A 12,485-nucleotide genomic window follows, 5' to 3' on the forward strand; every position below is an offset into this window, starting at 1 on the left:
AGTTGCAACAGGTATAACTTGAGTAAAAGTAGGTTAGTTTGTTTATCAATCTCATTTAAAAAAATGCTTAAATGCAATATTAGAAAATTAAAGATACTATAAGTAACTCTATAAGGCACAAAGAGTAGGGGCATGTAGATGGTGCTACGCTAAGCAAAAAAGCATAGGCAATTCTAAACCAATTTGATTCATCACAAAATTGTACATAATTATACATAAATATTTATCTTAAATAAAACAAAATAAAAAGGAATATAATTAAAAAATGAAAGGCATATGAAAATTTATTGGGTACACAGTAACTATTCATGGTCTCTGACAAGCACAAGTAATTGTTTATGGGTATTATGTCCTACACCGTAATGACTGCAATTCTACACAGCAAAAACTAATAACTTTGTTTAATTTTGGATTCTAATAAGCAAAAGACCCATTAAAATGCTGTTTATATGAATATGAAAAATACAAAAAATGAAGGATATCTGAAACATATGTAAAGGCTTTCACGGTGGTTCATACAAGATATGTATCCACACAGAATAGACCAAAGAGGCAGGTAGGTACTCCTGAGTTAACCACTGGAGTGGGCAACAAATTCAACCACTTTCAACTGAGCAGGCTTATTGTGTGTATCCATTTGATTTAAACTAGGAAAGTAATCTAACTCAAGTTTTTCATGTACAAATTATTAAGTGTTTCTAAATATGTGACTATACCTTGTTTTTACCATGCAACATCTACCAAAATAAATTCCATTATAGGCATAAAATATTTATATGTGTATCTCCATGTGCTGCTTCATGAAATTTGACTCAATAATGCTGTTGTGTCCATTACCCTAGTGAATAATAAATATCACACAGTTGAACCCATTCTTATTAGCTGAGGTCACAAAATCCCATGAGTGACACAATAGCCAAGTAAAGTTTGATAAAAAAATATCCTGTGATTAATATATACATAACTTTATGAGCAATGATTCAAAAGCAGGAAAAATTCATACTGTAAATCAGTATTAAATTGAAATCATGAACTCTCAGATGAATATCGAAAAATGATAATTGATGGTATTAGCTCCCTGATGGGTATGTAAAAAGGTAATAGTTACTACTCACTAATTCTCATCATATTAATAAAGTAGTAGAAAAAAAAAGAAATTATATTCACCGATTATACTGCAATTTAAAGTGAAAAAAGCAAAACATGTCAATCACTCGATATGGATGATGACATGGGCTGTAATGTAAACACCATTGTGAAAGAAAGAAATGAATGAATGAATGGATCTAATTACTCCAATGAACAGCAACAAATTTCTTTCAAACATTTTGAACAAATATAGCTTACACACGTAATTAAATTTTGAAATGAATATCTTGGAAATGCAAACAAACTTTACAAGGAAGTACACCATTAATAATTCATATAGATTTTTGTTACTTTGTTACATTCCTTCACCGATGTTAAGAAATTGGAAAGCACATTTTTAGTGACAATGGCAACAGAAAACTTTCAATGAATTCATAGTGAGTTTAGTAATGTATAGGCAAAGAAAAGGGAGGACTTCTTACCACATTGTCTCAAGCAAGTGCAATCTATTGAGGCATGTCCTGGTGGTAACCAGAATGAAATCCAAAGACAAACAGCATAATCATTTAAAAAAAACTGCCATGACGAAAATAGTCTCAAAAAACTGAAAGAAAATCTCTCGAATCATGTAAATGCCAGAATGCACAGTGTGACAAAACCAATTGCACGTACTCCCACCAAGGACACAACAACTAATCTCCTGTGGTACACTGGACCACAATTGGAAAAGATGAGAAGACATAGACAACCAGACAGCAATTAATACCTTGGGTGTAAACAAATACCCAGATGCCAAGTACCTGACCACACACTGAATGCACTTGGCCTCAAGCTGCTATAACTTTCGTACTGCTTTATCCTACCAAGAGGTGTATTTTTAGGAAGGAGGCTATTATTTTGGCCATAGCACAGACCATTTTGACCTTCCAGAGGTCAAAAGTCTCAATTAGTCTCTCATCTACAAACACATTCAATAGGAGAGCTGTTTACCCTCGGAGAAATCTTTCAGTGAAAATTTCTGTCTTCACACTGCCTCGTCAAGGGAAATGAAGTTCATCAACTGTGCTCATACTGATCAGAATTAACCTGACCTACTCCATTCCTACCAGTTAGGTTGCCTGAATTAGGCCTGGAGGACCCAGGACTAGCAATCATGTTAGGAGGTGAAAGGACAGGTTCGGGGAAGAAGATTCGACTGGTGGAGTGTTCCTCTGTACTTGCGGTTGTGGAGAGTAGTTTTATTCTGCAGTTTCCTTGGAATAACCTCAACGGTTTTGTTCCCAGCGATGCAAGTGCTGCAGATGCACCTTGCACCACAAAGAGTAGAATTCTCGCCTCATATATCCACTGCGATCTGGCTCCCTTGCACAGGACCTCCTCTATTCACCTCGTGCATGCTCCCCTTTTCAATGCTTTAATTGAGCCATGCCCAACTCCACCAAGGCCCACAACCAAGAGGGCATTGGTTGTGGATGGCTTTCCTTGATTTATGCAGAACCAAATATTATTGAGCACTGGAAAGCTAACTAGGAATATACATAGGCATCCACCATTGGCTGATAAAACCTGTTACTTGTTATGTTGGCTAGCCGGTGGTCTGCTTTTCAGTACCCTTATTATTATTATTATAAACATATTAACCTTTGAATGCTGCCTCTCCCAAATCTATGTAAAAAATTATGCTACACTGCTATCATAATGATTGGAGACTCAGGAAGGGTATAGCAACATGGTAGCCACACCCACCAATGTACAAAGGGTGGCATCAACACCATGGAGTCATGCACCCAGAGCAGATTAAGTTGCACCAGTAGGATGGCCTGCCAATCCACTGCAAGTACATCTTCACTCACCCTGCAAGTCAGGAAGTACTGGATGTTATCCAAAAGTGAGCTTTTCCCAAAAGTGAGCTTTTCCAAACACCAAGCACAACTATGATGTGAACTATTACCTGGAGAAGCCCATGTACGAGGGTAATCCCAAAAGTAAGGTCTCCAATTTTTTAGAAATAAAAATAAAACCATTTATTTCCTATGATATATACATCATTTTAAAGACTGATCGATTATGTATTTTTCTACATAATTGCCATTTTGGTCGATGCATTTTTGTAAATGCTGTGATAGTTTTTGTATGCCCATGTCACACCAGCTTGCCGCCATGAACGAGTTGATTCTTTGCCATTATGCAGATGAAAAGGATAGATTTTTGGACTCGATTGTCACGGGTGATGAAACCTTGGCATTCCACTTCACACCTGAGACCAAACGACAATCTCGTGAGTGGCGGCATCCCTCTTCATCCAAGCCGCGAAAATTCAAACAAACACAGTCCGCCGGTAAAGTCGTGGCAACTGTGTTTTGGGATCGGAAGGGGGTATTGTTGGTCGACTTCATGCCTGCAAGGACCATAATAAATGCTGACACGTACTGTGAAACATTGAAAAAACCCAGACGGGCAATTCAGAACCGAAGAAGAGGAATGTTGAGCAAGGGCGTTTGCATTCTCCATGACAACGCTCGCCCACTCGTTGCCCACCAAATCATCGCTCTCCTGCAAGACTTCGGTTGGGACATGGTCAACCACCCACCCTATAATCCAGACTTGGCCCCCAATGACTTTCACCTGTTCCCTAAGTTGAAAGAACATTTGGTCGGAAGGGGATTCACCTCCAACGAAGAGGTGAAAGATGAAGTTTATTGTTTCCTCTAGGTCATGGCGGGGAGCTGGTACGACATGGGCATACAGAAACTGTCACAGCATTTACAAAAATGCATCGACCAAAATGGCAATTATGTATAGAAATAGATAATTGATCAATCTTTAAAATGATCTGTATATCATAGAAAATACATGTTTTTTTTCTCTTTCTAAAAAATTGGAGACCTTACTTTTCTGATTATCCTCATACATCAGCCTCAGTTCACACTGCTGATCTACATCCTTCCTCTATCTCCTTTGCATCCATGTTGAAACTGAAAACTTGACCGACAGCATGGAATGTGCAAGATGGTTGAGGATGATGGCATCTGGCTTGGTCACTGACATCTGTCTCAGAGTGTGGAAGGAATAATTTTAGCAGATTTTTACACTTACTGTTCTTCTCAATAGACTCAAAATCTCCCGGGAAAAACGGCAAAATAGGCATCTCATCGATTCCATAATAGTGTTAAAAGGGGAAATAAAAATGCACGCAGCCATGATGTGCCAGTGGATCTACGCTGGCTAGACATAATAGCTACAGCAAGACAGAAGATGACACAGGGACTCTGGCTGGCCTAGTCTAGCTCTGCATTTCATATCTGTCACATTCACCCTGACAATGATGGCGGTGGTAAAATCTGTTTTTTATGAAATTATCCTGGCTGGCATGCAAGGAAAAAACCCTAAAGTCTTTGGCTTCAGATCTTTAGAACATAATCAGGTGAATCTCAGCTTCTTTGATACCCCATGCTCTCCCATGTTTAAATGAACGTGCTTGTCGGTGTTTCTTGAGCAATTTCTTTTGCTCAGTACTCCTTATTTCGAGGACATTACCCATCAATGAGGAGATAAGGGTCATTAGTGTTCATGGAGAGCGAGGGCCAAGTCTATCCGCTGCTTGCAATAGAAATGCCCCAATGCCTGAACACTCAGGTCTTTCATGAGGTGCAACACGAGATCTGAGCTGTGCCAGCATGTTGTACCAGAACTACTCTGTTGTGGAAAAAGTCCAAGCTAACTAGTCCTCCACCACCTATGGGAGATGATGCACTCCGGCAATGGGAGATTTCAGGTCAAGACATGGATAGTCATTATTTCCTTGGGATTGCGGGGCTTAATCATCAACTCATTGTTCTTCCACTTGATGCAGCCAAAAGTGTGAAGTAGTAAAGCTGGAACCACAAATCTACTTGCCGCAAGAACATTGTTGTTCTTGCTGCAAGAACAGCATAGTGCACCAGTTGGATCTGAAAGCCTGTCTGCATTTCAGGGTGTCTTTTCTTTCCTGCTTTCGTCTCCTCCATTTAATGTTGGGCTATGCCTATACATATACTCATAAAATGACAAATAATGTTACAATGAGCTCAAAGTATTCCATGTCTCCCATTGACCCTTTCACCAAATAGATGGTCATGATTTGTCCCACCCGAACTCCAGATCCTAAATGTATTTCAACACATAGCCCAGTGCAAGATGAAGTTTTTTGCACTGGAAGCATGCAGCCTTAGATCATCCTTGTAAAAGAGACCTTATGCTTCTCGTTGGACAGGACACTTGAGCATATATTCACTTCCAGATCTCAACTTGAGCAGGAGTGGAGGATGCAGAATAGGAGAGGACTCAAGCTATTGCCTTGGTAGATGCAAGGGCAATTTATTGCAAGCTCTGTTGAAACAGTCCACCAACCAAATGGAAGGATAAAGAGCATTTCCCAAGTACAGGGTTCGTCCGGAAAATAAGTGTACTGACTCCTGGGCTGGGCGCGCTGCTCCAGGCGCGCCCAGCACCACTCTGATGGGCTGCGATTGGAGGGGGGTATGTTGGCAAGCGACGCTGAAAAAGGCAGTCGGCTCTGAGCTGTGGTGTAGTGAGGAGCTCTGTTAACGCGAACCTCCACGCTTCGACCCACGTCACGGAACGCGATGCCGAAGTTTTTGGAGCAGCGTTATTCCATCAAATTTGCGGTAAAGCTCGGGAAATCGTCTACCGAAACTGTCGGTATGATTAACCAGGCTTACGGGGAGTCAGCCATGTCCAGAAACATGATCTTTCGGTGGCACAAGATGTTCGTGGAGGGCAGAGAAGAGGTCGACGACGAGTCTTCGAGAGGTTCCCGATGATGCCTTCGCGGGAGTGTTCCAGGAATGGGAACGCCGCTGGAACAAGTGTATCGACTCACAAGGGTCCTATTTTGAGGAATATTAGCTTAAGATATGTAAAAGTGTAATAAATTTTTTTTCCTGAGCTCAGTACACTTATTTTCCGGACAAACCGTATTTATAGCCATTTCATGCAGGACAATCTCTTTCATTATTACTATTGCCACTTTTGCAAAAAAATCCACCACTGTGTCTACATCAAACATTGAATTTCATAAACTTCTTTATGGCCAGAGACTCATTGAGCATTTAATGAGCCAAATATAATGAGTAAATATGGATTCATTGAGTTTAAGATAAATAATAATGATCCACACTCTTTAATGAAAAATTTAACTTTAACTTATCAGCATTGCAACATTAATTAGCAAAATTCAAGATAATTTTATAAGATGATTTCACAACTTTCAAGACAAATTATCTATTTTTAAATTTATTTCTCTCTGATATGGTATTCATGCTATGACTCCACAGTCTATTTACCATATTTCGGCATTAGTTCTTAATGTAAGAATGGCTAACTATTTGAGCTTTTCTTTTACAATTTGCGTCTTTCAAAATACAAAAATGATGAGGTTAAAAAGCCATCCTAATAGCATAGAGATCATCAGGACAGTTGAAAAAAAAAGAAATGCCTTTATCCCTATTTTTTGCCCCTCATTGGTGGAAGCATTGCAGTCTACAACAAAAATGTAATTACCACATGACAGGTAAATGCTGCAAATCCGTAATTTTCTGCAATGTAACGGCACAAATATTTCCGGCGATGTCAAGCTGGAGGTCTCTACAATTCACCAAATGTTATACTCCTGTAAATTTTATGATCCCCAGTATTTCTAGTAAAATTTCCTTGACAACTGAATTTCGTGGTTTCCCTTCATCTAAAAGACAGCATGACATTTCCATACCTTTCAGATTTGGGGAACCACAACGTAGCAGCAAACCCTGAATTAAGCATATAGTGATATGCACTCCAACAATACTCCATTATTTGGCTCCACATCCAACTATCGGCCACTTCATAGAATCTCATTACGGGCTTCAGATAAACAAATGAGACAACCACAGCACCAGGTCACAGACAAAATTCATAGCCAGAATTTAGATAAATCAGACAATTCCATAATTTTTTCTTGAAAAGCAAATGAAAACCAATGTCTAGAAACATTCAGCGGAGAGAAGGAGAAACTTCTGGCTCACAGTCAAATAGTGCGCAAGAAAATAAACAAGAAAAATATTAAAACTTTAAATTTATCTCATAATATTAAATTTGAGTCATCATTCATAGCAATTCTAGGAAAGCATCTTGAACCCATCAAGGCCAAAAAATGACATTATTTGGAAGAAATTGTGACTCCTTGCCATAGTGCATAAACCAAACAAAAATGTCTATCAGAAGAGAGGGTTAATATTCAACCACGACGTTAAACCTATGAAGTTTCAATGACCCCAAATAATTACTAACAACTCTTACAATATGTGAATAAACAAGGAATCCTAACAGTGAAAAATATCAGAAATATACTTAAACTTTTACTTGGGTTATAATGTTGGCACCAATGGTAATTGTCGGGTTGACGTGGAATCTACATCAGCATAGGAAGAATCCAATACAAAAGGAATAGAATTTAGAAGACAGGATAAAATTGGACAATGAGATGATTTCCGAAATATTCCTTTACTTATAATAATGACAATAATAATACTTGTATATTGTAATGACTTTCTACTGGGAAGAATAAAAATATCAGCACTGCCTCTCTTACAAGCCCCAGAGGCATGTCCGCAAGAACAGTATGTCCTTGAATTTATCATCACAAGTTCAGAAAATCCTATATATGTATGGAAAAATTGCTGCTGCCTTCTATGGCTTAAATGAAATGTCAAAAATACACATGTAAGATGTGACACGTTAGTTTTAATTCCTATTTTTCAATGCCAAAGTCGTTCGCTGATTCCTTAATGTGCTCACAATGGCTAACCCAAATATCAAGGTTTTAAATTTTGCTTTTGGAATTGAGGTAGAGAATCTTGTCATGAACCTTCTGCTGATGGGCTATTGATATGATACAACCATAAGAACCAACCACCTTAAGAGCACCTTCAAAACGCCCTTCTATCACCACTATTATTTTGCACATGCAATCATGCCCAGTATATAAATCATCACCACAATGGTGCCCAAGGAAGTGATGTGATTTTTTTCCTAATTTTTGTACAATTTGTCTGTACAATGGACACAGTAAAGGTCACAGAGAAAATTGGTCAGTGGGTGGCTAGCAAAGAGCTGGTATGTGACTCTGTCTCTTCCAGCTTTCAAATCATCCTTGATTCATAATTCCCTCCTACGAGTGAGCAGTGTAACCATAGTATGAGGTGACTGATCCAATTACCTAAATCACACAGTTTACTTCAGCCCTGGGTTTAATTCAAGTTAAACAAGCACCACCCGCTCTCTGCACTTGCTCAATCATTTCTGGCCCTGAGTTGATTCTCATGGAACAATAATGAATAAGAATTACTTAATTTTTCCACTCAATCTGGAATTGAGTGGAAAGATCAGATTGAGTGGAAAAATTAAGTAATTCTTATTCATTATGAATCGTTTCCACAAAGTGACGGCGGATACTATACAGTCTCATGAAACATTTAGGATGGAATACCAACTCTCAAATTCACTCATGCCAAAATCTCCATGGAAATATAGTAACTCACAAAAATTTTGCAAAATATAATATTTCGAATGACATCACACTGCCTTCTCATCGGTCCAAGGGCAGCTGAGGCCAGACTGTTGGATTCAAAATGATACAACTGTGGACTTTCTAGGAGTGTTACTGTGGTACTACTTATCTCAGAACAAAATGTTATACAGTTGTAAGCTTCAGATTTGCACTAAATCCATAATACGATTACTGCCATGGGCCACATAATGAATGAATCCGATTCCTTCAAGAGGTATTGATAAATTTACAATATCTGTAACACAATCCTCAAATAATAATTTTCTGTGATGAAACTTGATGCACTCACATAAATACACTTTATAGAAACAGTATAGGAGTGAACATAGCATTCGTATATTTTTAATTACTTAATCCTGGAATTGTTGTGGACCTAAACCATGATACCAAAAAGCACTTTCATTCAGACTTGGAGAACAGGAATGCTCGACTGCAGCTGATGGAAGACAAATTCATGACAACAGACTTCGATCTCTTCATTAACCAGAGCCAACTACTCCCATTCTCACAGTTCCACTCCTAATAAAAATATACTGTTTGCTTCAATTATTCGGGAGTCACCACACAACCATTTGGGTTCAATTTGACTCACAAAAGAATTCAGCCTTTTTATCCCTTCTTGCGCGGAGAAGTAGACACTGCAGGCATTGTGATTTCAAAGTTAGTAACCCACCATTGGCTAAAGCATTTATGCATCCACAAACTTGAACACTAAAACCCCTAAGACCCCCAACATAACACCATACAAATTACCCCAACCTCACATTACAACACTTTTAACCACAAGGACTAGGAACCTACAAATTAATCATTCTACTTCGAATCAAATCAACAGTCTAACCTTAATCGAATTGGATGTACACAGCTATGCCTTGTATGAATACAAATCAGATTTGCAGATGATCAACCATTAGTTAGTCAATCAGCCAAAGGGTTACAATCATCACTTGGAGCATTGCTATCATTGTGATAGGTATGGAATAAGAATTAATCATAAGAAAATGAAGTTAATGAGATTTTCAATAAATAGGTACACTACATTTAGGTTAATAAAAACATTGGGAGAAAAAAATGGTAGAAAGTGGTAGAATTTAACACCTATTTGGGAAGTTAAAATGCAACAATTTCAGAGTGTAAAAATCATTTCCCTTGACCGGGATTCGAACCCGGATCCCTCGATGTCCAGCCGAGTGCTTTAGCCAGTTAAGCTACCAAGGTATCCTCTTACACTCCAAAACTTTACCACCAATGGATAGAAACTTGAAAATTAAGGAAGGTTTATCTGTACAGTTGCACAAAAAAGGTTCATTTGACTGCTAACATGCTGCCATACAACCTTTCATAATAAACAGTATCAATAAATTAAAAGAATAGGAATCCCTATTAAGTCCAAACGTTTAGCATTCTCTATGGAATTTTCTGCAAAATTTTGTATTTATTTGAACTGCAATTAAACTCCACCGAAGTAAGATGATTCAGAGGCATAACCAGTCTAAATCTGGCCACAATTTGGCAAATACAACCAAAATTATGGAGCACAAGACACACCCTGCCTGTAGCTTTTCAAGTGTTATGGGAGCAGACTGAATCTCAAGGCAAAACATGTTCGGAATTAGGATGATAAATATAAAATTGGAGATCTGCATCAAATTTTTGAAGTACATACATTAATGTCAAAGTCATAATGATTTGTACTATATGATAAAAATTCAAAATTAAACTATTTATTCATTTTGATTCATAATACATAGATAGAATAAATAACTGTGGAAATGGTATCATAACACCCACATTATCATGTGAGAATTGAAAATAGAGAACAGTAGGTGCATTCTTATGCAAATAAAATTATGGTTATTATATGCTACACAGCTTTATACTATCCACTAAAATTTCAATAAATGTTTTGATTCTAAAAGTACATCAAATGACAGACTAAATGGCCAAACACATTCTTTTACTCAACGAATGAAAATGAAACGATGTTGTTTTGATTGGAGAAAGATATGAAACATTGTAATATCTATTCTGCTGTTATTGGTGCTGCAATTTAGTCCTCATTTTATTAAACATATAATTGAAAACGAGAAAATATAAAAATTTATCAAAATAATTGTAATGATGAAGACTATTTTCCTCAAATTGCAACTAAATGAATTTGAAATTGCACTGAATTTTCCATACTTGTATGGCTTTATTAAACAAATATTGGCAGATAATTCACTTACCTCCTTATCACAATTGATAAGAAATATAAGAAATTCATAATTAAATATGCACTTCATTGATAAATGCGCAGTGCATAATATTTAAATATTCATAGGTTAATGCTGGTGGAATTAGAAATACGCCATATGCTAATATGGACCTGTGTGACATTTGAATTCAACAATTTGACTTTTTGAACTTCAAATTGAATCGCTCAACCAATTCACCAGACAAATCTCATAGCTTCTAGGATCCCTACCCTATGCTTTTCCACCTCTCTTCAGTCCACCAAACATATCCACCTAATCTTTTCCTTCCTGTACCTTACTCATCCAACATCCTCTTATCTGTCAGTCTTCCATTGTCACTTAATAGGCAACCTCTCATCCCCTATCGTTCCATTTGTTTTTCTTTCTACACAGTTCATCATTTCCATTTTTCTGCACACCTTCAACATCAAAAGCCTTCAATCTATGCCATTCCTCTCGTGCCCAGTTTTTCAGTGATCAGTGTTGATAGCCAATCAAAATTTTCCTATACATCCAAGTTATCACAGCCTAATCTTTCTTTTCTTGAAATCCTTTAGGGTCTTCATTCTCAGAACCCTTCTCTTTGTGTAAGTTTCCTAATCCAAAGGATTCTCCTTTTACGAGTAAAGACTTTTTATACTTTGCCCAATTCCACCTAAAAGACTTTTTAAGTGAAATGCTCTACCTATCCTTGTTTATAACACTGAACTTCATTATACCACCAAGACTACCCATTTTTTGAGAACCTCCAATGCCTTCATATTCTTAAAATTGGCTTCAATCCCTCCCTGCATAATCATATATTTCGTGCAATTTCAAAACTGATTCATTGTCAGGAATATTTACTTATTACTGCCCAGCAAAATAATTACATGGCACACCATTTACAAGCAAATTAGTACATCATGCTTACAGTAACTGCTGTAAAAATAAGTTTTTGAATTGAAATCTTGACTTATTTCCATCTTGCCTATTCTATATTACAATTCATTGATGCTTACTTAATTTTGGTTTAAAATAATTCATTTTTCATTTAACATTTTCCAAAAAAATAAACTAAAAACTGGATCCAGTATTTGAAATATTTTCACAATAAAAATGAAAAAAATGCACATTGCACATTCCTCAATGGTAATTGAGGTTCAAGAGATCAGTGACCCAGGCATTTTTTTTCCATTTTTATAAAAATAAATAATGTCCTATTTGGTTTACCTGGTATTTGATGCATTGATTAACATATTGAACTTAATTGATTTGCATTCAAATGTACGGGAAAACTAAAATGAATGGAACTACTAAAAATAAACATAATTTACATAAAAATATAAATTGAAGCATCGGACCAAGTAATTTCTAAAATTTATATTTTAAACAATGGAAAAATATTACTCAAGACCTATATTTCGGTCAAATTTCCATTTCCCAGCCGGCTTAATACTGTGTAAAATTCATAAATATAGTCTTTCAAAATAATTTAAGAATGTTCACAATTTCAAATTTTATAAAACCTGGACTTCAGATCATAATTTTAACTTTCTAATTTTTAACCCTTC

General features: G+C 36.9%; 1 protein-coding gene across 2 annotated transcripts in view; it reads right to left on the reverse strand.

The window, feature by feature from the left end:
* Nucleotides 1-12,485, reverse strand: part of LOC139690541 (palmitoyltransferase ZDHHC15B) — a 44,387-nt gene that overhangs the window by 22,634 nt on the left and 9,268 nt on the right. The gene's annotated exons all lie outside the window — the stretch shown is intronic.

The sequence above is a fragment of the Hetaerina americana genome, unplaced genomic scaffold, assembly GCF_022747635.1.
Source record: "Hetaerina americana unplaced genomic scaffold, ioHetAmer1.1.p SCAF_3, whole genome shotgun sequence".
NCBI classification, from domain to species: Eukaryota; Metazoa; Arthropoda; class Insecta; order Odonata; family Calopterygidae; genus Hetaerina; species Hetaerina americana.